At 43.3% G+C, this 27382-nt stretch overlaps 1 protein-coding gene across 1 annotated transcript in view; it reads right to left on the bottom strand.

The window, feature by feature from the left end:
• The window catches only part of RHOC (ras homolog family member C), a 56549-nt gene extending 38669 nt beyond the window's left edge, over positions 1-17880 (bottom strand). Inside the window, exon 1 of the mRNA XM_073667180.1 lies at positions 17714-17880. The gene's annotated coding sequence lies outside the window, so the exon portion shown is untranslated. The remainder of the gene's footprint in view (positions 1-17713) is intronic.
• Between the last annotated feature and the right edge of the window lie 9502 nt (positions 17881-27382).

The following is a 27382-nucleotide window of genomic DNA, read 5'->3' as shown; positions in this document are numbered from 1 at the left end:
CCAGAGTCACCCGGAGTAATGACAAACTTCCACATCCCCCCAACAGTAGAGACATCCAGAGCCCCCATTTCAGGTATAGCAGTCAATGCTTTACTATAGAAATTAGTGAGGCAGTTCCTGGCATCCACCAAGCATTCCCAACCATACAATCACATCCAGCTTCAAGCAGCTCCAGCCTACTATACAGAAATTATGTCTCCACAACCAAGGCCAGTATACGTTCATCCAGATCTGCTCTTCTCTGCAGGGCTACGCACAAAAGTCATTATCTGGAGACCTGCTCTTCATAGCCGTTTGCAATAACTGGCGATAAAGCACCAAACTGGCAGGCAGCCATGAGCCACACATCACAGGCCCGGGAGTCACATATGGTACCAGAACCATAGGTTGGGGTCCCCTGGTTTAGACAGATGCTACAAGTACAGTAGTTGAGGAAAACAGCCTTACATGGTGGATGACCACAAAGCTTTACTGTCAGCAAGTGCTAGACATCTATAATACACTTCAAGTTTTACTTTTCCCCCTCTATTCAGAAGACTGCTCTGTATTATACACAGCAAAAGATGAATCCTTTCCAGCAAAATAATTGTCAAATTATTCAACGGAGGGGCAACCGGAATATCTACACCTAGTGTGCGCTTCCTGAATGTAGGCTGTACAGGGGAATTCCATACTCACATCCCGCTCATCCGGCCTCATACTAAACAATGCTCCATGACTTACAAACCTACACAGGGTGGGGTGATGGGAGGAAAAACAGCAAAATGACAACGTCCTATAATAAATCAGATCATTAGTCATTGCCATGTAGGAAGCACCCGTACGTCAAGCAGAATAAATGCTATATAAAGGATGAAGGGTCAATGTATCATCAAAATATCACAATCCATAAACATCTGCTTTGCAGTAGACAAAGACATTGTAGAGAAAAAAAGAAAAACACAAACAAGACAAAGGGCAACATTTAGAGCATGCATGGACAGGTAGGAAAAAGTGCTAATAGTCAGTTTAGCTTTTGTGCTCTTGAATGCATCCTGAGTGGAGGGTTATGGGACGCTGCAAACACTACAAAAACAAAGTTTACTTGCACCAGCTTGCATCAGGAATTAAGAAAACATGCGGAGTGCAACAGAATGCAGGTCAGATCGCTCTCGGCAGAACTTCGTCCTGTGTAAACAGTACCAGCGCTGACAAGAACAATGGTAGCCTACGCACGCTGAGCGATCTATTACAAAATCATTCAAAGCGCGGAAACAAGTCATTAAAATAGCTGTATGAACTCAGCCAGGTACGTTTGACTCAAACGCTGCAACATTTCAAAGAAAGATATACTGTTAATAGCTGTTGGGGACCTAGACCACGGTATAGGCTAGTCCAACAGGCAGGTCACCGGTGGCTTCTCCCCGCAAGTTGCCTTGCAAGGCCTCTGCCTACGTGCGCAGAGACCTGTCAATCCAGGGCAGCGGGCGAGGAGAAGCTGCCAGGAACCCAGGACACAGTAGTTGGGTCACCAAAGAGTCCATAGAGCCCCATGAAACCAATATCTAAAATCATTCATATGTTGGAAATAAATTTAAATTTGGAAAAATTGCTATCTTTCCAACCAAATTGTTATAGTTTCCAGGATACAAACATAATGTCGAGCTAAATATAGAAGAGATTATGCTACCATTTAATTGTAGAACTGCAATTTGATAGAAAGAACTGTATTGCATGGTCTCAGGAGTACTTGTTGGTTGTTATGGAAACTTCAGCTAAATCTTAAATTTGTGAGTCACCTTAAGGATTTGACTAAAGCAAACAAATGCAGTCATTATATATATATAAAAAAAAAAAAACAATAAGAAGTCTTGACGAGGCAACATCACATCATTCCTACTCCCGGGATTATGGTTTGGGCTGGCACGTTATACAGAAGTCAGATGTCTCTGGTCATCATTCAACGTACACAAACTGCTCAGCGTTATATTGATTTGGTCATGAAACCAATGGTATGGCTATTTCTCCAAAGTGTCCAAGGAGAGATTTTTTTTTTTACACAAAACCATCCAGTCGCATGTGGTACTGTGAGCAGCCTGTGTGACCCAATTGTGCTACCATGTCCTGCAGAGTCTCCGGACTTCACTCCCCCAGTGGCAGATCTCGGCGATTTGCATGCCCAAGATCATTCAGAGAAGCAGAAAATGTCTTAGGCAATTAACCTCAGTGATAGCATGTCCAGATAGTTTACATAACGCCACAACTTTTCCTTCTTGGTGCTGCTGACCAGATTTCTATGGCAGCTTTATATGGCACTGCTTCTAGAGTAAATGCTACTGTAAATGAAAAATGTGACGGAACATACCACATTCCATATGATTCTAGAGGGAAAAGGTTGTGTCTGGTTACCTAATATGACTGCTTCTGAAACTGAATCATTGATCCTTAAATGGTCAAACTAGTCATTCAAGTGAAGAGTGTAGAGTTAATGCAAGTATACCCAAAACACCGCTTTTGCCAACTGTGATGAAGCTCAGTTTTATCCAATACATCTTCACTAGGAGAAACACCAAACACAGAACATTCAATTGGGTAAGATCTCCATTGTACTCCAGCCACCTATAGTCAACAAGTAATTGTTACTGGCCATTAAGAACATACCATCAACAAGAAGTCCTAGGTAAGAAAAACCATCTCTGCAAAATTCCAAGGGAGCATGGCACAATTGTTTTATTCAGTTGGATGCTGTAAGAGATAGGGAGCATATGGAAGTACAAGAAAGCCCCACAGAAGTATATGGAAGTTATAAATGGTCATGCTCACGGGTGGTGCACGTGGCTCATGGACCCGCTGCACCACTGGGTCGGGCTTACCTAGGAGGGGCATAGCTAAACCGCTACCTGGTTTTCACTGGAGCCCCTGATGGTGGAGTCAGGCTTGAGCTGCAGGTTGCTGCCAGGTACCACTCCTAGGCAGTCTCTGATACCGCAGCTGCCGACCTCAAATGTGGTGTTTGCTGACACGGACTGGACCGAGTCACTGAACAGGTTCTGAATGCAGGCTTGTCTGACAGATGCAGCTTCAGGTTCAGGGTTCGCCGGTGCGGCTACAAAGTTCAAGTACCGCCGGAGTGGCTTCAGGGTAACGTACACAATATAGAGGAATATGGGAACAGATTCAGGATAACTAACTTCAATGGATTAGGACAGGACCTGGCAACATACAGTTGCACCCTTAAGAGTTGTAGGGAAACTAGGGAAACTACAGTGGTTGTTCAGGCACCTCCCTAATGGGGAGTGTGTCTTTTATACAAGATGCCTCCCAGCTATTGGCTGGGGGCATCTTCAAGGTGTGCGCAATACACTAGGCACGCTGCTGGGAACACTGTGCGGCGTGCACAGGAGACGTGTCAAAAGATGGGGAGGTCACTGCATGACCAGGGAGGGGAGTATGTCGGTGTCCCTGCATGGAGGAGGAAGGGGAACCATGCAGGGGGACCAGCATTGATGTTACATAAATTGTACTGAGTGATGCTGTAATCATGTGCAAGAGGCCAAATTCAAATAAACAGATTTAGGTCTAGGTTCACCCCTCCCCACTTTTCATTTCACTATAGATTTGTTTTCAGAGACTAGGGTTCTAGGGCTAAAACTGACCAAGGAAAAAAACAACTACATGGCGCTTGTATGCGCTACTTGTTTTTTGCATAGGTTTACGTTATTTACTCTAGATTCCTACTGCAGTCTTTCTTGGGAAAAATATATGGATACTAGATTCTGGAGATCCAGGGAACTAGTATTACTGCTATATTTAGAGTTGAGAGGAAGTTTTCCCCCCCTAATATGGGGCAATTCGTATATTCCTCATGGGGTTTTTGCTTTCCTCTGGATTGACTTGTTAGTTTATCAGATTAACTCAATGGACTTTTCTTTCAAAAATTATAAAAACGTAGTTTTATAGTAAGTAATGGCAATGTCTGTAAAGTAAGGAGGTACCTGTTGGCGCTATGCAAGTCAATATAAATAAGAAATGACAAATAAATTGGCGAATACTTCTAGGTTATATATCCATATATCCAAAGAGGTGATTGTAATTTACTTCTCTGAAAACATATTATCCAAGTAATTTGTTAGGACCATTCTAGCACATCGTAATGGTTAAAAAAATAATTTTTTTCTAGATTTGCACGGGAGTTGTTAGAGAAACAGACTGCTCGCTTACAGTTTGACTACATTCATAATGTCAAAATATTTCATATCTTTATTCTATTCATGGACCATTCTCAAATTAAAATCTTACGTTTTGTAACAAACAAAATTGGTCACCACCTGCCATAGCAGCATGCTAAATACAATAGTAAGACAAAACATAACACGTTCATAAAACTGCACTGTGGGGAAGGACCAAGCACGAGAGTAACCATCAGTTAGTGAAGTGAGGCGCTATCACACATCAACCACATTCTTTTGAGGCTTCCATTTCAACTTTTTTTTTCTTGCTTGATTTTTACAGGGTTCATAATTACTGTAAACCCAAGTCCCATGGCAAAGGGAGCAGTCAACTTGAACCCTTCCTGACCCCAGAAAACAGGATTTGAAATACTTTCTATGGATTTTCTCCATTTTACATACATTCCACAGGGTTTAAATAAATAGAAGATTTAGAAATCTGTCCTACCAGAGAAAAGTGTTTTGTAATGTTCAATTCTGAAATGGTTTATTGTTCTGGTGGAGGAAAAGCTCATATGACTCACGTTTTTTCTGAAATTAAAAGGTTTCTATTTTGCAAAGTTGCTTTGAATAATTTTTATAGTAAAAGGCAGAGCGACTTAATGGAGTCCTCTAGGCACATGCCCACCAGTAGCGTTGGAGCGAATCAATTAGCAGAACCCAGTCTGCCGGCCACGTCCGTAATCTGTGAACACTGGAATGGAGCCCGGACAATCACATCCTACCTCTCTACACCTGCAAGGCTCTTCCTTTGATTAGCCGGACTGACAACGTCATGTGTGTCAAAGCGCAATAATGACATGGCACCAGGCCATCTAGTCAAACGAAGAGTCACTGTTGTCGTCAGACAAGAGACTGTTCTCAGGGCTAAGTGGCACAAAACAAAACTGATCTGTCATGAGAAGGTGAAACAAGTTTTGTGTCTAGCAGGTATCCAGCGGGAAGTCTCCAGGCGACACAGATGAGAGTCCAATGGTGTCATGCTAGGTATGGGAAGGACACAGCGTACGACGACGGAAAAGGAAGGGGGAGTGGAGACCCTTAGGCAGATCTAACAACTCCCTGACTCCCCTATCGTCCCTAAATAGGTTCCGCATCTATCGCAAAGCAGGATACCTTAGCCCTGGGTGTCCCTAGAGCTAGGCCCAAGGAATGGAGGGGAAGGGGTGAGCACTAGTCAGCCCCACTGCAACTAAACACAAACAAGGGAAAAACAAGGGGGTACACTTAGCTTTGAGAAGATACCAGAGAGACCACGACTACAATCCACAAAATGAACTCCAAGAAGAATCTAGCCGACTGCTAGAACGCCAGACCAGAACAGAGGAATTAACTCTAGCACCAGCAACTCTCTAGAGAAACTGAGTGTATTTAAAGATCCAACAAGGGTGTGACAGTTAGCAGCAGAAGGTGGATATCACCACTGGGTCCTAGAGAGGGAGGGATGATGAAAGGATCACGGAGGTGTCTGCAAGGCCAAGCGCAGCGACCTTCTACAGCTGGATTCAGAATAACTGTCAAACCTGATACACCTGTGAGAAGTGGATGATGTATGGACTGAAAGGAACAGAAAGTGGAAGGGGGATCATTACCATAGACACTGTATAGTGTAGCCATAACCTAAGAGCTGAAGAGCTGAGTTGCAGCGTGAGGTACACAGTCTGTCCTAGGTCAACATAAGCATGACTGAGTATCATCTCAATTTTGCTAGAGACTGAGCTATGTAGCGAGGTGTAGGACAGGCACCAGACAATTATGTTGCCAGGCATTGAATGCTGGTAAATATTCAACTGTGGCTTCCCCTGTATCTGACCATTAAGAGGGACTGTCAACACAGAATGACTTTTTAAACTTCATACAGGCGCTTGGTACACCCCTAATAAGGCCAAATCGTTCATTGCACCTTCCCACCTACTTGTTTTCCCTCCATCTCCAACCCCTTTTCTTTAAGAGACAGCTCTGACTCTATACAGCCAAAGAAGGATGGAGATGGGGAGAAACAAGTTGGTGGGAAGGTGCACTTAAATGTTTGTCCACACCGAGGGTGCACCAAGCGCCTGTGCTTAGTTTGAGCAGTCATTCTGTGCCGACCGATTCAAATGAGACTTTACAAAACTTGCACAAAAGTAGGAAATGTTACACAATAAAAATAATCATCATTACTTATCTGTTTAAGTCTCTACCAGTTTTGCAAAATTGCAAGGATGATGTCCATTTATCATTCATATGAATGCTGCATTGATCACTGCATACTCTTAGGCAAATTTACTTAAATTTTAGGCAAACCCCACCTTACAGCCCATGAGCAGAAACTTTTATAAAGTCCCATTTCCTGACAAATCAAAATAAGTTTGTTATGAGGATATTAATGCAATAATAAGTGTCAGAAGTACCATTACAAGTTTACAACATATTTGTGGGATCTAAGGCAGCGTTCAACTCCAATCCTCAACAAGTCATGTTTTCAGGATATCCTTAGTATTGGCCAGGTGATAGAATTATTGCTTGTGCAGATTCTGCAATTATCACCTGGCCAATGCTAAGGAAATCCTGAAAACATGACCTGTTGGTGGCTCTTGAGGACTGGAGCTGGGGAACACTGATCCAAGGAGTAATGTTTCTCCTTAAGAAGACCATCAAGTAGGCATAGGGAGACTTCTAGGCCATGTAATCCCCCCAGTCAAAAGGTTATGCGTTAAGGATCCATCTTTCACTATTTCTTGTGTGGTCAGTAAGGCATGCTTAGATCACCTGATCAACTGTGTAATAAAACATCAGACAACCGGGATGTGGCACAGCTCCGCCATGCTGAAAAGCAAACAGATGCCAAGGGCATTTGCACCTGATTAACCCATCTAATGAAAAACAAACGCAGCCACGTTACTTTGTAATAAAGCATCACCCAGAAATCTTCCTACCATCTTCATTGCCCTAATAGTTGTAGCACAGATCAGCTAATGCATGCAGGAGGAACACCATCATGGACTGGAGATCTGGATGAAACACCAATGAAATGTGGGGTTTGTAAACAGTAAAGAATATTGGTCAAATAGTGGGTCACAAACACTACACTCAAAGTATCAATGGTCATCTCATTCACAGAAATAACAATTGCCCATGCTGAGATCTGCAGCACTAAAGGAGAAGCAGGGTGCTGCTGGGAAATATAATTTTGCAGATAATAGGACCAGTGATTCTCCTCCGTGAATCTGGATGCACTGAGACACAAAGAGAAACTGTGTGTTGGCCTTTAATGTATATACAGTGCATTGTGAAAGTATTTGGCCCCCTTGAACTTTTATACCTTTTGCCGCATTTCTGGCTTCAAACAAAGATATAAAATTTTAATTTTTTGGGGAAGAATCAACAAGTCGGACACAATCGTGAAGTGGAACGAAATTTATTGGATATTTTAAACTTTTTAAACAAATTCAAAACTGAAAAGTGAGGCATGCAATATTATTCGGCCCCTTTACTTTCAGTGCAGCAAACTCACTCCAGAAGTTCAGTGAGGAGCTCGAGCTGTTTTGCAAGGAAGAATGGGCAAGAATGTCAGCCTCTCAATGTGCAAAACTGATAGAGACATAACCCCAAGCGACTTGCAGCTGTACTTACAGCAAAAGGTGGCGCTACAGAGTATTAACTCAAGGGGGCCGAATAATATTGCACGCCCCACTTTTCAGTTTTGAATTTGTTTGAAAAGTTTAAAAATATCCAATAAATTTCATTCTACTTCAAGATTGTGTCCAACTTGTTGTTGATTCTTCCAAAAAATTTAGAATTTTATATCTGTTTGAAGCCAGAAATGTGGCAAAAGGTAGAAAAGTTCAAGGGGGCCAAATACTTTCACAATGCACTGTAAACTATAGTCATGCAATTATTGTACTTTGTAAAAAATAAATAAATATATATATAATATTACATAGGTTGAATAAAGACCTAGGTCCATCAAGTTCAACCTTCCTTCACCAATTACGATATACATTTTGTCACTAATTAAACTATAACCCACAATGTTATGTGTATTGAGGAAATCATCCAGCCCTTTATGTTGGGTAAATAAGGGTGCTTTCACATTGCCTTTATGCAACAGTTTGTTGGTCTTGTCGGGGCTTACGTCCAAAAACGCCCCCGCCCACACCCCACTACAAAATGGGATTTGAACGTACGCGGAGTGCTCTGACGTGCATCATCTTCAGGCGTGTTTGAGGCGAACACTCAAACGTAGTAGACTGTATCTGAGTGTCTCCAGTAGGCGTACATGCCTGGAATTGATGCTGGAACGATCTATACTACATAACGCATAGGCTGCCACACTTATTGGCAGGGAGAGTCCTGTTTACAGAGGACGATGCACCGCCGAAAATGATGTTTTTATGCTACACAAAAGATAATTTCACCTAATGAATGAATGTTTTGCTCAGCCAGTATACATGGCAAGATATTCATGAAACACTCCTTCACTATTATCTTGCAGTGTAAATACAGTTTAAGCTCTACATCCCAAAATAGGTCTTCCATGAATCTGAAATATATATCAATTTTACACACACACACACACACACACACACACACACACACACACACGTGAAACACCTTTTGCTCGTAGCAAAGTAAGAAATTTTACTTCCTATACACCTTGCTAGCCAAGCACGAAGGTCATAGGCCAATCTGTGTGCAACCTGGTTGTCCAGAAAAAACAGGGTTTTTTTTGGTGGGAGGGGGGTTGGCGGTAAGGCTGGATGGCTCAATTTACAGCCTACATTCTGGATATTATAAAGACCAGTCAAACTATATTCTTTACACAAAAGAGGCATCTAAATACAGGCCCATCTCATTAAATTAGAATATCATCATAAAGTTAATTTATTTCAGTTCTTCAATATAAAAAGTGAAACTCATTATATAGTCATTACAAACAGAGTGATCTATTTCAAGTGTTTATTTCTGTTAATGTTGATGATTATGGTTACAGCAAATGAAAACACAAAAGTCATTATCTCAGTAAATTAGAATACTTTATAACACCAGCTTGAAAAATGATTTTACAATCCGAAATGTTGGCCTACTGAAATGTATGTTCAGTAAATGCACTCAATACTTGGTCAGGGCTCCTTTTGCATCAATTACTGCATCAATGCGGCGTGGCATGGAGGCGATCAGCCTGTGGCACTGCTGAGGTGTTATGGAAGCCCAGGTTGCTTTGATAGCAGCCTTCAGCTCGTCTGCATTGCTGGGTCTAGTGTCTCATCTTCCTCTTGACAATACCCCATAGATATGGGGTAAGGTCAGGCAAGTTTGCTGGCTAATCAAGCACAGTGATACTGTTGTTTTTAAACCAGGTATTGGTACTTTTGGCAGTGTGAACAGGTGCCAAGTCCTGCTGGAGAATGAAATTTCCATCTCCATAAAGCTTGTCGGCAGAGGGAAGCATGAAGTGCTCTAAAATTTCCTGGTAGACGGCTGCGCTGACTTTGGTCTTGATAAAACACAGTGGACCTACACCAGCAGATGACATGGCCCCCCCAAACCATCACTGATTGTGGAAACTTCACACTAGACCTCAAGCAGCTCAGATTGTGTGCCTCTCCACTCTTCCTCCAGACTCTGGGACCTTGATTTCCAAATGAAAACTGGAAGTCTGCCACCTTGTGGAGTGTGTCAATGACTGCTGACTTGACAGATGTCCAGAAGGCAGTCTTCCCCATGACTGTGGAGCCTACAGAAACAGACTAATGGACCTTTTTCAACGCTTAGGAAGCCTTTGCAGGTGTTTTTTGTTAATTAATCTAATTTTCTGAGATAATGACTTTTGCGTTCTCATTTGCTGTAAGCCATAATCATCAACATTAACAGAAATAAACACTTGAAATAGATCACTCTGTTTATAATGACTATATTATATGCGAGTTTCACATTTTGCTTTTTGTATTGAAGAACTAAAATAAATTAACTTTTTGATGATATTCTAATTTAGTGAGATGCACCTGTACATAATGCAGAAGAACCAGCTATATCACAATTCTATCCATAATAGACTGATAGGCTGGACCCCTTTGCATTTTGTATGACACGCTCACATTTTTACGCACTTCTGTTCACGTAGTTTACCTGGACAGCTCTGAAGGAACCGGATAAACCACTCGTATTTCTTATCAGTAAATAGTAAACTATGAACCTACATGACTTTTCTTAAAAATAACATCTACCGGGTCAATGTGTAGATTGAAATCTTTACAAATAAGAGTACAAAACTGCAAACCTGAGAGCAAAAGAAAAATTGTGTTTTTCTCAATCCAAATCAACAAACAAAATCATTTAAAAAGGAATAAAAAAAACTCACTCATGTAGCATTTACTGTACTAGGAGGTCAACGCTGGTACATAAGAAAAAAATTAGTATTATGGGGTGTTAAGTTGCGTACGGAGGGGAATAAACAAGCAAACATTTTTGACTTCTTGTAAATTCCTGCACAGAGAGACATCGAGGCTTGTATTGAAAATCAAGAGACAGGTGACATTTCCAAGGATATGAAATTAAATGGTAGTAAAAGTTCTGAAAGCTGCAGAAAAATGCTGGAGATGTTAATGGACAATCATAAACACGGCTGCTCCATAGAGACCCAATTATTTACGTGTTTTGTTTTAGAGCTACAGCTGGCCGCAGCTACTAAGTGATGCACATTTTAATTAGTGCCAATTCTAACAGAAACACATCCAAGCAAGTTTAATCCTGGAGTAAATGATACGTCTAAGGCAGCAATGTAGTGAATCATATAGGACTACCACCCCTTCACAAACTATTAAAAATGCTCAATACCTACCCATATTATTCTTTCATCTCCCACAAACTGCCTCTGAGTAGCTGAAACTTCTCAAAAGTACAATACAAGTTCACAATATAAGAACATAGGTTTCTATGGGTGCCAGGCTAAGGGATCAGAATATGGATATTTATTATAGGGTGTGCGGGTCCCACTGCAAATTAAGAATAAGCAGGAAACCAGTTGCAGTTTTCACGCTCAAGCCCAGGAGCTTCAACTTGTACTTCTGCGGATGTCTGCATAAACTATAACAGAGCAACGCACTAGAATAATGCTTCAACTATTGGTAGCAGAGAATTCCAATGATGGGGCAAGGATAGTCAATATTTCTCTGGAAACCCGTAAGTAGTCACAGGCTTTTTCCAACATGGTATATCTCCAGTACATTGACAGATCACTTTTGCATCATTATCCAAGTAAAGCCTCATCTTTTGGAATCACCATAAAATTTAAGGGGTTGTCCACTATTTGGATAAATGCAATAGTGCCTCATAGCTGGGGTCCTGGGTTCAAATCCCACCAAGGACCACATCTGCAGGCAGTATCTGATGTTGCCAGTGATTTTGTCATGTGACCTTAATTGTACAGAGAATCTTGACCGTGTGCGGTGTGCACGCTGTAATGATGCAGACTTTCATCAGAAGACTGGACAAGCACTTTAAAAAGGGGGAATACAGCCTTTAAGAAGAGACTGTCCAAGTAGTGGCCAACCCCTTTAAATAGTATCTGTAGGCTCTCATGACATCTATTTTAGTAAATAATGATATTCGCCATGACACAATGACGGAACATTTTTCCATTCATCAGTTAGTAGAAATGAAAAAAAAATGGACAACTGGGTGCTACCAGTCCAGGGGTGTCTTGACATATACCAATTCTGTCTAACCAGCGCTGACTGTGCATAGACACCTATGACAAAAGGAATAGTACTGCCTGTTTGTCAGTTTACTCATACATTTCTATGATTAATAACTGAGGAACAGTACAATGTAGATCTATGCAAAATACTGCTCCAGAAATAATGAAGAAATGCATTTACTAAAACCGACATGTTAGGAGAGCATACAGATCCTCTTTAAATATATGCAAGCTAAAATCTATAATCAAAAAACAACAGCGCGTGAAGAACAGTTCCCAAAGCCACGACTCATTGTATGACATTACACAATCAGAAGGTGAAAAATAGAACAAAAAAAATAGTCTCAATTAACTGCAAAAGTCTGATGACAGATTATTTACATGTCATCTTTATTGTCCAATACACCAGACCATAGTCAGGAACAAGCGTTCGTTACAATGCTCATTCCCAAACGATCAGCTTGTGTAACCATGCCGGGAATCACCCAACAAACAAGCAAAATCATCACTATCGGCAGCACATCATTCAGTGTAAACAGGTCGTGTGCTGCTGAACAATGATATGCTAAGCGCACACAAAGATTACACCAACCATCCTTCTGTGTGTAGACAATTTTGGTTGGCCTGTCTAAACAGGCTGCTAAACGACAAGTGGGCCGGTGTAAAAGCACCCTGAGGTTAGGAGCACACTAGTGGTCAGTTTCTGTTCCATTCCAGGAACAAAAAAACTGAACTTTTGTAAAAAATGAATCCAACCTATGATTGTCTCATGCTGATGGTGTCAGACGGCATGCAGTATAATAGGGTCCATTTGATTTCAGTTTGGGAGGCCACCTCTATCGGGAAAAGAAACTGCAGAATGCAGGGCTTTTTCTTCTGGAAAAAAAAAAAAACGGAACTTGCAACATTGAGACCTCTGACACAAGTAGAGAAAAATAAATAAATCGCCACTTTATCTTAAATTGCAAGGTATAGTTCATTTTTTCGTTAGGCTATCCAAAAATATGACTTCACAGCACCTCTCACCATTGCAGAAACCTGATGTTTGAGGCAGGTCATATAATTAGAATTAAACACCACATTTTTGGATTGTCTAACAATACGAAGAAGTAGACCTTACCATTTAATAAAAAGTGCACAGTTTGTCTTTATTACTATGGTATCAAGGGTAGGACTCGACGACGTTGCATTGGGACTAGTGTGCCGAATTTCCTATTCTGCAATTATAAACCTAGTCTTAAAAAGGGACTGTCTACTATTAGACATTATTATTAATGGGCCCAAGGAGAGGAAAAAAATTGAATATGTTTCAAACCGATGAGGACCTGGAGGTATAAATTTTTATATTTTTTCACCTAAGGGCTCATTACTAAGCAGTTGTCCATTAGCACGTAACTCCTTTACAGAGCTGTAATCCACTTTCAACATCAAAAGCAAAGACTGCTCCTCACAAACAGATAAGAAAAAATTAATAGAAAGAAACAAGTTTGCCCATTTGACGTGTGCATAGAACAGATGTGTTGGTACAAGGTCATACTCATTCGACATACAGCAATTTTCTCTGCAGACTATGGCTGTGTGCCCACGATGCGTTTAAGCGGTTTTGCAGCGGCAATTCCACTGCAGAAACGCTTAAAAAAATGCTTGGTAGAAGATCTGCCATGTTCCCCAGTGATAATGTGCTGTGCACATGCTGCGGAAATTTCCGCTGCGGAAAAAGACGCAGCACTACCAATTATTTTGTGGAAGCACTGCATTTTAGCCGCCATTGACTTGCATTGGACCACATGGAATCCACATCACTGCATCTGTAGATGCACATTCCATGCGTTTCAATGTGTGGATGGTACCCAGGTTTGGAGAAGAGGAGACTCCTCCGGACCCGGGTACCATAGAACCTGTAAAAAAAAAAAAAAAAAATTAAAAATATTATATATACCTTCTGATGGCCCGCAGTGTGCTTGTCTTCGCTTGCCAGCAGATTGCGGTGGACTGAAGGACCTGCGTTGAAGTCATAGTCATGTGACAGCAGGTCCTTCAGTGTACTGTGAGCTGCCGGGAGCTGCCGGCAGCCAGGACAGAGGGAAGCAAGACTCCGGGGGCCATCAGAAGGCAAGTATAGATTTATTTTTTTATTTTTTCCCATTCTATAAGGTCACACTATATAAATCCATGCCGGTTGCATGGATTTATAGAGTGTGACCCAGTTGTCAAGCACTTTCCAAGTGATGCTAAAATTGCTTGGAAAGCGCTTGTCAACCTGCATGCGGAAATGCAAGTGAAGAACGCGTCACATCCGCTTGTCCCTGGCAGGAAAACGCATGTACAATCCGCATGTCCAGTCCGCATGCGTTTTTTCTGCCAGGGAGATGCAGAAACGCTCAGGAAAAATCCGGAGCATTTCTGCATCGTGGGCACATAGCCCACATAGTCTGTAAAATATCTCACAGTCCCTCAGTTTCTAGACATTCATGTAGGTAAACAGCATAAAACACTTTCAGGACGGATTTACAATACTTAAGTGTTACACAAAGAAGGATAAACTATGAAAATAGTGCCAACTCATGTAGACTAATGACCAAGATGGTAGTCATCAATATGAGTAATAGTAATAATTGTTACCACAATCCATGCAAAACCTGTTAACATATGTATGAACAAAACTATTTCTTCAGCGTGCTCATAAATTATATGCTCCAGAAGTTCATCTAGTTGTCATAAACTTCACATTCAACAGTTCAGGCATGACAGGAGACATGACAATTCTAGGTCGTGCTGGTTTCTCAGGAAAGACTGAAATGCAAAGACAAACTTCTATATTTAAAAAGGTTTCCAGTCAGAGCAGATTTATGGCCTGTTGATAATATTTTATCGATGGGGGTCCGACACCCAGCACCTTCGCTGATCAGCTGTCATTTGCTCCGGTGCCCACCAGATGTAAACACGTTAGGACTGTGCTTTGCAGCTCTGTTCAAGGTGTAGAAGTCGTGGTCAGGGACTGCAGAACGGTTCCTATTCTTTTGACTGGAAACTGATCTGCAGTGGGCTTAGCATCTCTGTTTAAAGTGTTTACATCTAGCAAGTGCCGGAGCAAACAGCTGATCAGTCGTCAATATGCTGTGACTGGAAAGGAGATGAAGTAATGCCTACTATAAACTAGGCCTGCACAACATGCAGCCTGCCAAGCGATGCTGTGCGGACCGCACCGCTCCCTACTTATATTCAGATGTATTTGCGTCATACAGGAGTTGTAGGTTCATGAAAAACAGTTGTATATGGGGCTGACCTGACATTTAATTTAACCTTGGTGCTGTATAGATGTACTGGTGATGGTTCGGGTGCCACACTCCTGTAGCAATCCATAACATGCTTTATGGCCATGTTAAAACTCAAAAATCCTCAAAACTTCGAAATTTGAACTTATGAGGAGGATTTGGAAAGTTTCTGCTCCAAAAACTAAGTTTAAGTTAGACTGTTTTCATACTGTTTTTTTTTTTTTTTTCAGAAAATTTCCAAATCCTCCTAAAATACTCAAAACTTGATTCTGCTGATGTTTTACTGTACCAACGGTGGTTCTGGTGATGTATTTAATGTAATTGCACCTTTTTTTTTTTTTTCCCAGCCCTTGGGATTGGTTCAGTATGGCAATGTGGCCCTTAGACCAAAAAATGTTGTGCACCCCTGCTATAAATCCTCCAAAGTGAAGATTAATTTTAAGTAACAAAGAAATATAAATAAAATCCTAGAAGCAGCGATTCTGTAATCAAACGTGGAGAAGTAACAAAAAACAAATGAGACATTTACTAATGTGTTTGAGCTAAGACCATGGCCAAAAAGGTGTCTAAAATGTATTGTATTTTGACGTTAATATTGCATCACTTTTTAGACCAATTAAGACAGGAAAATGAATTTTTAAGAAAATGCGCATGCTTTAAAGTACAGAATGAACTAAATTGAACCAAAAGGTAGGAGTAAAAAGATGGCACAACTAGTATGACAACAACTAAGTGGTGAAAAGTTAGAGAAATATCTAAAGATGAATCAAATTTACCTTCAATAATCACTAATAAACTTGGTGCATTTTAAGACTAATTACAATATACTGCGGGACCCATCTACAAATCCTAGACAAAGATTCAGACTTGTATTCCCTGTGAAATACCAATTCTGGAGCACGTTTTCTTATAACTTTGCTCAGTTCCACTGGCTCATTTACTACCCCTAGAAATGTGTGAATAAATAGACAAATAGGTGTTGCCATTTAACTTGTCAACTGGCCATGTTCAGACACAGACATTGGCTACACTGATTGGACAGCATCAGAAAGTGCAGGGACACAGCCCAAAGTGGTGACACCCAGTTGCCAATTTAGTTAGAACTTTATTTTTTCAAAGGTGGAATTACAAAGGAACACCACAATACAGGTTATACAAAGAGATAATCCGGAATTGTCATTTTATAGTAAACATAATACCAAAACAGACCTGTGAAAAGAGCGGACAGGTAAGTATTTTGATCCATACTGGATGAACCCACAATCTGCCCGTTTATAAAAACTTTCCACATTTTTTTTCCCCATGTTAGTTTTAGTCACATGCAATTAGTGTTTTTTTCTTTTAATGCCCATAAAAATACTTGCTGTAAAACCTGAAAAATAAACCACAACATCCTATCATACCAACATGTATAAAAAAGGAAAAAATAAATAAAATTATATATACATACAAGCACATGGCAGATAAAAAATAAAAAAAAATGTAGTGTCAAACAGTATGAAAGTATCACTGTACTGTAACTACAATTCAGTAACTCAGCTATTAATGCTAGTTACATGGAAAAAAAAAAATTCAGAAGCTGGTATTAACTAAATCTAAGATTGGAGTGGATTTTCTGCACAGTATTAGGTTAAAAAAAAAATTGTAGATCATCATAACAAAAATTGTGTTTCAAAGACTTATTCCTCCCTCCCCAACAGTAATATAAAAATATAAAAACCGTTAATGCTGCATACATTTAAAGAGAGAGTGAGGTACAATACAATGTGTTTGCATCATTAACCATTCGGGGTGCAGACAATAATGAGGCCTGAAGTAACAAAACTTATTTAAACTGGTTTCCATGGAAACTGAAAGAGAGCTTCCCAAGCTGAGAGTCTGTAGAGAGCAGCCCACACCCTCATTCCTCCCCACATCCCCGCCCTCTGCCATCACCCTGGATGCCACCTCCATACAGGACACTCCTGTCCCTCTCTCCTCCACCACAAGGCAAACTGGTTTCAGATAAACACCAGTGTCTCCTTCTGGGTGTGTGTCACATACAGTCCCCATAACAGGAGCTGCTCCAAAGTGTCACAGGGACCAGCACACAGCCCTGTGCAGCCACAAGTGAGCAGAACAGATAAAAGCCAGGAATCCCTATTAATGCCTAGGATACAATCCTCAGGAGCCATCAATAATTCACTATTTACAAATATGGAGCCATAAACATTAAACAAATGTGGCTCCAGCAGCAGAACAACCCACCTGTCCTGGCGCTGCACAGTGTATACACCCACAAGAACCTGTGGCTACAGAGCAGTAAAGCCACACACCCTCAGTCTGCGGATACTAGTGTAGATTTTTTTTTAGTAATTTACAATTAAATATTTACATAGGGCTGACAAACTTATAGAAAGCAGAATAAACTTTACGATAGAAGCAGAAAGTGTAAAGAGCAGCAGAAGACACAGTAAACAGCAGTAGCAGTGTAGACTTGCTGTCCTCCTGTAGAGGTGTGGTACGTGCCCCTCAGACACACCCTGATCAGGGCTGATAGGGCTCCTCACCTCAGTAAGACTCCAGCAGCTCTGGCTCCTCTGGAAGGGTCTCTGGTGCAAGGACTGCAGTGTGCTGAGCCTGGAAGTGACAGGCAGCTCCCACTCCCTACTCTACACTGCAGGCTTCACCGAAGGAAGGAGGGGCAGCTCTGTGCTAGAGGAAGAATTAAATCCTCCACCCCCTCAGGGTTCACTATGACATCATTGTCAAAGGATTGTGGGAGAGGAGGTTGAAAGGAAAAGAAGGCAGCTAATTAACCTGTGTGGCGCTGGAAATGTTCCATGTCAGTATTGCACATAGTGCACAGATGACTTCACATGTAGGACTGCTGTGTCTGAGGACTGCTACAGGGGAGATGGCTAGATTACCTGTTATTTGTAAGCCTGCAATGCCCCTGCCACAGTGACACTCCCATTCCTAATCTCAATGTTGTTAAGCACAGATACGTTGTTTAGTTGCTGTAACATACTATGTCCTATGTAATCACTACCTACACTTTCTTCCTTCATTTCTTATTTTTTTGTGCCAATACATCTAAAATGAAAAATGAAGTAACTTTGCAGTAGGTCTTATGGCTTATTCACACATCAGTATTTGGTCAGTTTTTTTCATCAGTGTTTGTATGCCAAAACTAGGAGTGGAACTCAGGCTATGTGCCCACGATGCTGAAATGCTCCGGATATTTTCCTGAGCGTTTCTGCATCTCCCTGGCAGAAAAAACGCATGCGGATTGTACCTGCGGATTGTACATGCGTTTTCCTGCCAGGGACAAGCGGAAGTGAAGCGTTCTTCACTTGCATTTCCGCATGCGAGTTGTCAAGCGCTTTCAAAGCGATTTTAGCATCACTTGGAAAGTGTTTGTCAACTTGGTCACACTATATAAATCCATGCAAACAGCATGGATTTATATAGTGTGACCTTAAAGAATGCTTAAAAATAAAAAAATATATATATACTTACCTTCTGATGGCCCCCACAGTCTTGCTTCCCTCTGTCCTGGCTGCCGGCAGCTCGCGGTACACTGAAGGACCTGCCGTCACATGACTATGACATCAGCGCAGGTCCTTCAGTCCACCGCGATCTGCCGGCAAGCGAAGACAAGCAGACCGGGGGCCGTCAGAAGGTAAATATAATATTTATTTTTTATTTTATTCTTTTTTTTACAGGTTCTATGGTACCCGAGTTCGGAGGAGAGTCTCCTGTCCTCCACACCCGGGTACCATCCGCACATTGAATCGCTTGGATTCCGCATCTACAAATGCAGTGATGCGGAATCCAAGCTATTCAATGCAAGTCAATGGCGGCGAAAACTCAGCGCTTCCGCAAAATAATTGGTAGTGCTGCATTTTTTTCCGCAATGATAATCCGCAGCGGAAATTTCCACAGCATGTGCACAGCACATGCAGATTATCATTGGGGAACATGGCAGGCCTTCTACCATGCGTTTCTGCCGCGTTTTTGCCGCTGCGGAAACGCTTAAAAAATGCATCGTGGGCACACAGCCTAAGGCTGTGTGCCCACGTAGCATTTTTCAAGCGTATATGCTGCGGAATTTCCGCAGCGTAAACGCTTGAAAAACGCATGTATATCCGCACCCCATGGTCCCCAATGGGATTCCGCAACTTCTATGCACATGCTGCGGATTTTTCCGCAGCGTTTATGCCGCGTTCAAAAGTCCGCAGCATGTCATTTAATTTTGCGTTTCCGCAAGCGGAATTGCCTTAGTCCAATGCCTAAAAAACGCAAGGCAATTCCGCATGTGGAAAACGCGTGATAAACGCGCAAAAAATGCGCGATAAACGCGTGCGGAATTCCGCATGCGTTTTTCCGGGAGAGGACTTGCATTTATGCAGCAGAAATTTTCTGCTTCATAAATGCAACGTGGGCACATAGCCTTACAGATCAAAATTATAATTGAAAGACTGACATCTGTTCTGTGTTCTGGAGACACTCCTGGTTTTGGCATACAAATACTGATGAAATACTGATCAAAACTACAGATGTGTAAGTAAAGCCTTAGACTACATTCGCACGATGAGTTTTTGGTGAGTTTTTTTATGCTGCGTATTTTCAAAAAAATGCAAGTAACCTATTTTACTTAATGGGTGCAGAAATGGTGCAGAAAATTTACAACATCAAATACTCACCAAAGCTCATTGTAGGAACGTTGCCTTAAAGCAAACCAGTCACCAGTTTTTGAGTCTCTGAACAAATGCCACCACATTTATCTGCTCTTTATTATTATTATTATTATTTATTATTATAGCGCCATTTATTCCATGGCACTTTACATGTGAAAAAGGTGTATACATACAAGAACAATTACAATAATCTTGAACACAATGTGACAGCGACTGGTACAGTCGGAGCGAGGACCCTGCCCGCGAGGGCTCACAATCTACAAGGGATGGGTGAGGATACAATAGGTGAGGGTAGAGCTGGTCGTGCAGCGGTGGTTACTGCAGGTTGTAGGCTTGTCGGAAGAGGTGGGTCTTCAGGCTTCAGGCTCCTTTTGAAGGTTTCCACGGTCGACGAGAGTCTGATGTGTTGGGGTAGAGAGTTCCAGAGTAGAGGGGGAAGCACAGGAGAAATCTTGTATGCGATTGTGGGAGGAGGAGATAAGAGGGGAGTAGAACAGGAGATCTTGTGAGGATCGTAGGTTGCGTGCGGGTATGTAACGGGAGACTAGGTCAGAGATACAGTATATGGAGGAGACAGGTTGTGAATGGCTTTGTATGCCATGGTTAGGGTTTTGAACTGGAGTCTCTGAGCAATGGGGAGCCAGTGAAGAGATTGACAGAGAGGAGAGGACAGGGAATAACGGGGGGACAGGTGGATTAGTCGGGCAGCAGAGTTTAGGATGGATTGGAGGGGTGCGAGAGTGTTCGAAGGGAGGCCACAGAGCTGGAGGATGCATTAGTCAAGGCGGGAGATGATGAGGGCGTGCACTAGTGTTTTTGCAGAATCATGGTTGAGGAATGTGCGGATTCGGGAGATATTTTTGAGTTGGAGTCGGCAGGAAGTGGAAAGGGCTTGGATATGTGGTTTGAAGGAGAGTTCAGAGTCCAGGGTTACCCCAAGGCAGCGAGCTTGAGGGACTGGGAAGAGAGGACAGCCATTGACGTTGATAGATAGGTCAGTTGGGGGGGGGTGAATGAGTTGGCGGAAAGATGATGAATTCTGCTTTGTCCATGTTAAGTTTTAGAAATCTAGCAGAGAAGAAGGATGAAATAGCAGACAGACATTGTGGGATTTTGGTTAGTAAGGAGGTGATATCGGGTCCAGAGAGGTAGATCTGTGTGTTATCAGCATAGAGGTGATAATGAAAGCCATGAGATTCTATGAGCTGTCCCAGGCCTAAGATGTAGATGGAGAAGAGCAGGGGTCCTAGAACTGAACCTTGGGGGACACCGACAGAAAGGAGGTGGTGTGTGAGTGGGAGACACTGAATGTCCTGTCTGTTAGGTATGAGGAGATCCAGGATAGGGCCAAGTCTGTGATGCCGAGAGATGAGAGAGTTTGTAGTAAGAGGGAATGGTCCACTGTGTCGAAGGCAGATGACAGGTCTAGGAGGAGGAGGACAGAGTAGTGTCGTTTAGATTTGGCGGTTAGTAGGTCATTGGTGACTTTAGTCAGTGCAGTTTCAGTAGAATGGTGCTGTCGGAAACCAGATTGTAGGCGGTCGAAGAAGGAGCAGGAGGAGAGGTGGGAGGACAGCTCAGAATGGACGTATTGTTCCAGTAGTTTTGAGGCATAGGGGAAAAGTGATATCGGGCGATAGCTAGTCAGAGAGGATGGGTCAAGGGAGGGCTTTTTGAGGATGGGTGTGATTGAGGCATGTTTGAAGCATGAGGGGAAGACAATAGTTGTTAGTGACAGGTTGAAGAGGTGGGCTATGGGTGGGATGAAGATAGTGGTAAGGTTTGGGATGAGGTGGGACGGGATTGGGTCAAGTTTACAGGTGGTGAGGTGTGATTTGGAGACTAAAGAGGAAAGTTGTTCTTCTGTAATGGTGGAGAAGGTGGTTTTGGAGGAGGAGGGTTGAGTAGGTGTGGGAAGGGGCTGTGGGGGCTTTAGGCAAAAGCTTTGTCTGATGGTGTCAATCTTCTGCTTGAAGAATGAGGCAAAGTTTTCCTCTGAAATAAGAGGAGAGAGAGGAGGCACTGGGGGACGGAGGAGAGAATTGAAGGTGTTGAATAGTTGTTTGGGGTTGTGAGACAGGGAGGATATGAGAGATGCGAAGTATGTTTATTTTGCTGCAGTGAGTGTGGACTTGAAGGTAGTGAGGGACTGTTTGAATGCGATGAAGTGCTCATTGGAGTGGGACCTTTTCCATCTACGCTCAGCAACCCTGGCGGCCCGTCACAGTTCTTTAGTTAGGCTGGTGTGCCAGGGTTGTCTGTTGATTGTGCGAGCTTTGGTATGTGTGAGGGGGGCGTCCGAATCGAGAGCTGCAACTGTTGTGGTGTTGTATAAAGTGGCAGCAACATCTGCCTCATGTAAGGAACTAATGCCTGTAAGAGGGAGAAGGGATTCAGAGAGTGAGTGTAGGTCAAGGTGTTTGAGATTTCTGCGAGGGTATGCAAGTTTGTGGAGTGGGGATTGTTGCCCTGGAGAGGAGAGGGTAGAGAATGTAAGTAGGTTGTGGTCAGAGAGAGGGAGAGGTGAGTTAGAGAGGTTAGATAGGGAACAGAGATAAGGTCCAGTGTGTGGCCTTCTTTGTGGGTGGGTGTGGAAGACCAGTGAGTAAGACCGAAGGAGGAAGTGAGGGATAGAAGCTTAGAGGCAGCTGAGAGGGAAGTGTCAATGGGAATGTTAAAGTCGCCCATGAGGATAATGGGGATGTCAACAGAGAGGAAATTAAGTAGCCAAGTGGTGAAGTGGTCAAAGAAAGTGGTGGTTGATCCTGGGGGGCAGTAACTGACAGCCAGTTGGAGGTTGGATGGGGAGTAGATGCGCATGCAGTGCACTTCAAAGGAGGGGAGAGTAATTGAGGGCGGCAGTGGGATATGGGTGAAGGAGCAGTTATCTGAGAGGAGGAAACTTATTCCTCCACCGTGCTTGCCGGTGGGGCGGGGGGTATGGGAGAGGTGGAATCCGCCGTACAAAAGTGCAGCAGGAGAGGCCGTGTCGGAGGGGGTGAGCCAGGTTTCAGTGATGCCGAGGAAGGAAAGCTTGTTAGTGATGAAGAGGTCATGAATGTAGGAAAGTTTGTTGCAGACGGAGCGAGCGTTCCATAGAGCTCCTGTTAGAGGGACTGGGGAAGTGGGGGCTGGGCAGATGGGTATTAGGTTAGAAGGGTTACGAGAGTTTGGGATAGATCATGGGTAGGAGGTGGAAGTGATTGTAGGGATGTGGTGAGGAGGGCAGGGATGTGGAGAGATGTCGCCGGCAGTGAGGAGGAGCAGAGAAAGCGTTAGTAGGTGGGAACAGGAGAGGGCATGAGGTGGCTGTCTGTGTTTGGAGAGAAAGGATTGCATGTTGAGGAATAGCTCTGAGGAGGAGGTGAGATGGGTGGGGAGAATGGAGGGAGAGATGAAGAGTTCCTTACTAGGTGTAGGGATTAGGGGTGGCTGGAAAAAGTAAAGGATTAAGGGGGTGAGAGTGAAAACAAAGACTAACATTGTTTACTGTGACTTAGTATCCAGTTAACTTCAGTTAACTTCAGGTTCAATTCAGGATTAATTCAAATTTCTCACACTTAAGCAATGGGACACTTAAGGTGATGGACACAGACTTGCTCTTGCGCTGCATTCCAGAAATGTGTCTATCATCTCCTGACTCCCCTTATATAATTACAAAAATACCATTTTAATTGCTCCTGTGTGACGCTCACAGCCCTGCCCTGAGAGATGGGGGGTACTCGGAGCCGGGTCAGATGTTGGGGGATGTAGCCGTAGCCTGGACCCGTTCCGTGCCCAGGGCCGTTACATTAAAAGGGTGTAATGGGCTTTCAGAGTTGGTGTTAATCGAGTGGTTGTATTTGACTACGCCACCTGTGGTGTCTGGTGATTCCCCACCAGCGCTGCGCTGCGTTCAGTCCTCTGAGGCGGGATGTAGTGGCAGCCGGAGATGATACTACTCCCCACAGGCGGAGCAGGGCCACTGGGCAGAGAGAACAGGAGGATGGGAACTGTAGTGGGAGATGTGGTGCGGTGTCGTGCGGTGCCGCGTTGCAATAAGAAACCGGAGGCCATAGGGGTAGTCTTCCAAGCTTTACTCACGGTAGAATGCACAGCTGCAAGGCTTCTCCCTGCTCCTCACGGCGCGCTGCGGCCACCAGGACCGGGGGTCCGACAACCTCCGAGTAGTTCAGGTGCTTTGGTCAGGACCCCGCACCAGAGTGTTCCTAGAAATTCCCACTAGGTCCTCTCCTGTCCGTATGTGGTACGTGTACTAAGGCCGGGTCTCCCTCTGGATTATGCACAGAACAAGGGTACGGGTGGCAACTCCGCTCCGTCCGTTACCCGGTGGGATCCACTGAGCCTCCGGGCTTCTCCGACTAAGACGTGAAGTGACAGAGTCAGATATCGGGGGCCGGTACCCCTTTTGCAGCAGGAATCCCTCTGACTAGGCCAGAATAGTGAGGACAGGTGGCGTATACCGCTCCGTCTGCATCCACCTGGGATCCTTTTGCCTGCGGAGCTTTACTCCTCTGCTCCCCTCCAGGCCGTCTTGGGTAGGGACCTTGACCGGGTAGAGACAGCCGTTAACTCTAGCCCGCTCCTCGCCTCAAGGCCAGAGCACGAGGACCGTGTCCCCATCAACTGCAGGTTCACACAGAAAGCCACGTTCAGTGATGAAGATCACAATCAAAGGACCATAAGCCCAAGATGGCTGTTTATTAAATATGAATTATTAAGTGTAACCTAAATGTGCGTCCTCCACCCTCACCCACTACTAGGTTCCCCCTAACTTTGGTTCCCCCCATCTCCACTTATCCCGGCTGGTGCATATTAGCCCCCCTCAGGTAGGAGAGGTGTAGTGTTGGATGCAGAGGTGGGGTCCTGACAGCTGCACCATCCTTACCACAAAGGGGAGATACCACACCTCATTAAAGAGATGCAGTACCCCTGGGGCGCCACACTCCCACGTCGTATATAAATGATGAAGGTCCGGTCCGATGGGCGTCCTCGCTGCGGCATCTGTGCCTCCTAGTTGCCGTCCTCCAGCTTTGATTGAAGTGCTAATGTGGGCAGAGCATAAAACATCACTGTGCAAGTGCTGAGCGATATCAATCCAGCTCCAATGTAACCTGCCACTGGAAATGACCGGAATGAAGTTCTGCCCGTAGTAGGGCAGAACAAAATACGCCTACTTGGGCTGGCGAGGCTACTGCAAAGGCGCAAAATCTCGTTTCGCTATGTGGATGATGCAGTACGCGTCATCCATGTCAATCAAAGCCGGAGGATGGTGATTAGGAGCAGAGAGGAGGCAGGGAGAATGCCTATCGGAAATGACCATCCTCATTTAAATACAGCGAGAGCGCAATTTTTATGTTTTTAATGTTTTTTTGTGGGATATACAGGAATGCAGCGCAGCCAGGAGCAGGTAAAGGCGATGGCATTTGTTCAGGGACTCAAAAACTGGTGACAGGGGGAGTCAGGAGTTAATAGACACATTTTTCTTAAAAGAGTTATTCCGAACATTTGACGTTATCAACTATCCAGAGGTTGAAACAGTTGTTTGGAAAATTTTATCCCCCTGTAAGGGCGCAGTCAGATGGCCACATAACGCGAAAAACGATTGCATCTCAATGCTTGGACTGGCCGGCGGCTCTCCTGACCCGAGCATGACAGCTTCATGTATTTCTATGCAGCTGTCACGCTCGGGTCAGGACAACCACCAGCCAGTCCGTGCACTGCAATACGATCGCTGTCCTTGTTATACGGCCATCTGACTGCACCCTTAGAATGGAGCGACATGTTCAACCGCCGATCAACAAGTTATCACCCGACAGCAAAACGTAGCATTTTTATCCCCATTAGAATATGCTCTGCTTTTTCCGTCAGCCCCATAGGCAATGACTGGAGCTGCATCAAGTGACCGACCTGCTGTTCCATTTTGTAACGAGGATAAAAGTGCCACATTCTGGAGTATAAGAGTGCCAGCGGTGGGACGCCCACCAATCAGCAATTTTTCACTTATGTTATGGACATCACTTTTCTCTCTGCTATTAATAAGGAGAAGATTCTTTATTTCCTTTAGCGATTAAATACTTGAAAGTTTAACACCTCTTTGTCCTGTGACATACTATTACACAGATGTAGTGATGCACTTAAAGGGGTTCTCTGGTGCCTTTTGACCAGGCATTGCAGAGTCCTATTCTTGCAATACAATGTTCTGAAAGCAATCAACTATCCAATATGTTAAAAGTTGGGAATGATCCTACAATAAAAAATAAAATCCTATTTTTTTATACAGCTCCTATGCCAAGTTTTTTGTCTACATGGTAACAGACAACAAACAAACCCTGTACAGTCTAAACCTGCAGTCATACTTTCTTCCAACTACTCACCCGCTCAAAGTTGGGAACTGCTAGAAGAAAGCATGATAGCACAATAATGTTCATTTTACTAGCACTATTCTATAAGCTGATAGAGATCTCAACATGCTCATACATTGCCAGGCAAAGAACAAAATAGTGTCATTTGGCCTTCGTCTGGTTAGTAAACATCAAAAAAAGGTTTGGAATAGAGTAGTAGACTATGATATTCTACCCAACAAAGGCCAGTAAAAGAAGTATAAATGAAACCTATACCATTATGACTAGAGATGGAAGAATCGTCTTGCAGGTCTCCGTTCCATCTACCAGGTCAGTAATCTGTGACCATTGGACAGGAGAATTGAGAATCTCCTTACTTCCCGGTATTCTGAGCTCCTCTTTTGAGGGCGGCATAATTGCATTGTGACGCACACATAACATCATGAAAGCCCGGTCGATCAAAAGAGGAGCTGTGAATCCCGAGAAGTAGGAAATTTGCTGGCCTCCAGTCCAGCAGTCATAGATTACTGAGCTGGCTGACGGACCGAAGTCCTGCGAATCCATTCACCCATCTCTAGTTATAGCACTGTATAGTTTTCATCACAGGCATTCATTTTAAGGGGTTGTCCCCTTTCAGTTTTAGACCACAGGCTCGATGTATACAATAAGAACCTTTACTTACCATCTCCCACTCCTGGGTCCATTGACATGAGCTGACGAGCTTAGTGATTGGCTGCAATGTTGTTGATGTGACACCACCAAAGCAGCAGCGAAGAGGCAGAGCTGGACCCAGGACTGGTAAGAAACGCTTAGTTTCTCATTTTATATATAGCGGGTGAAATAAGTATTGAACACTTCACCAGTTTTCTAAATAAATATATTTCTAAAGCTGATATTGACTTGAAATTCTCACCAGATGTCAGTAACAATCCATGCAATCCATACAGGGAAAGAAATCAAATCATAGATGTCCATAAATTATCCAATAATGAGAAATGACATAGGTAAAAAGTATTGAACATATGAAGAAAGAGAGGTGCAAAAAGCCATGGAAAGTCATGACACCAGGTGAGCTTCCAGATCATTCATTGGATGTTTGTAACATACTGTTAAAAGGAATCTGTCAGCAAGATTTCACCCCTAAAACTATTTATATGTGCCTTTTGCTCTTTCAAAGACAAGTTCATCAATA

This window comes from Phyllobates terribilis, unplaced genomic scaffold, assembly GCF_046119375.1.
Source record: "Phyllobates terribilis strain yellow unplaced genomic scaffold, ASM4611937v1 Scaffold_2__4_contigs__length_985480577, whole genome shotgun sequence".
Classification (NCBI taxonomy): domain Eukaryota; kingdom Metazoa; phylum Chordata; class Amphibia; order Anura; family Dendrobatidae; genus Phyllobates; species Phyllobates terribilis.
This window is presented reverse-complemented; position numbering and strand designations above follow the sequence as displayed.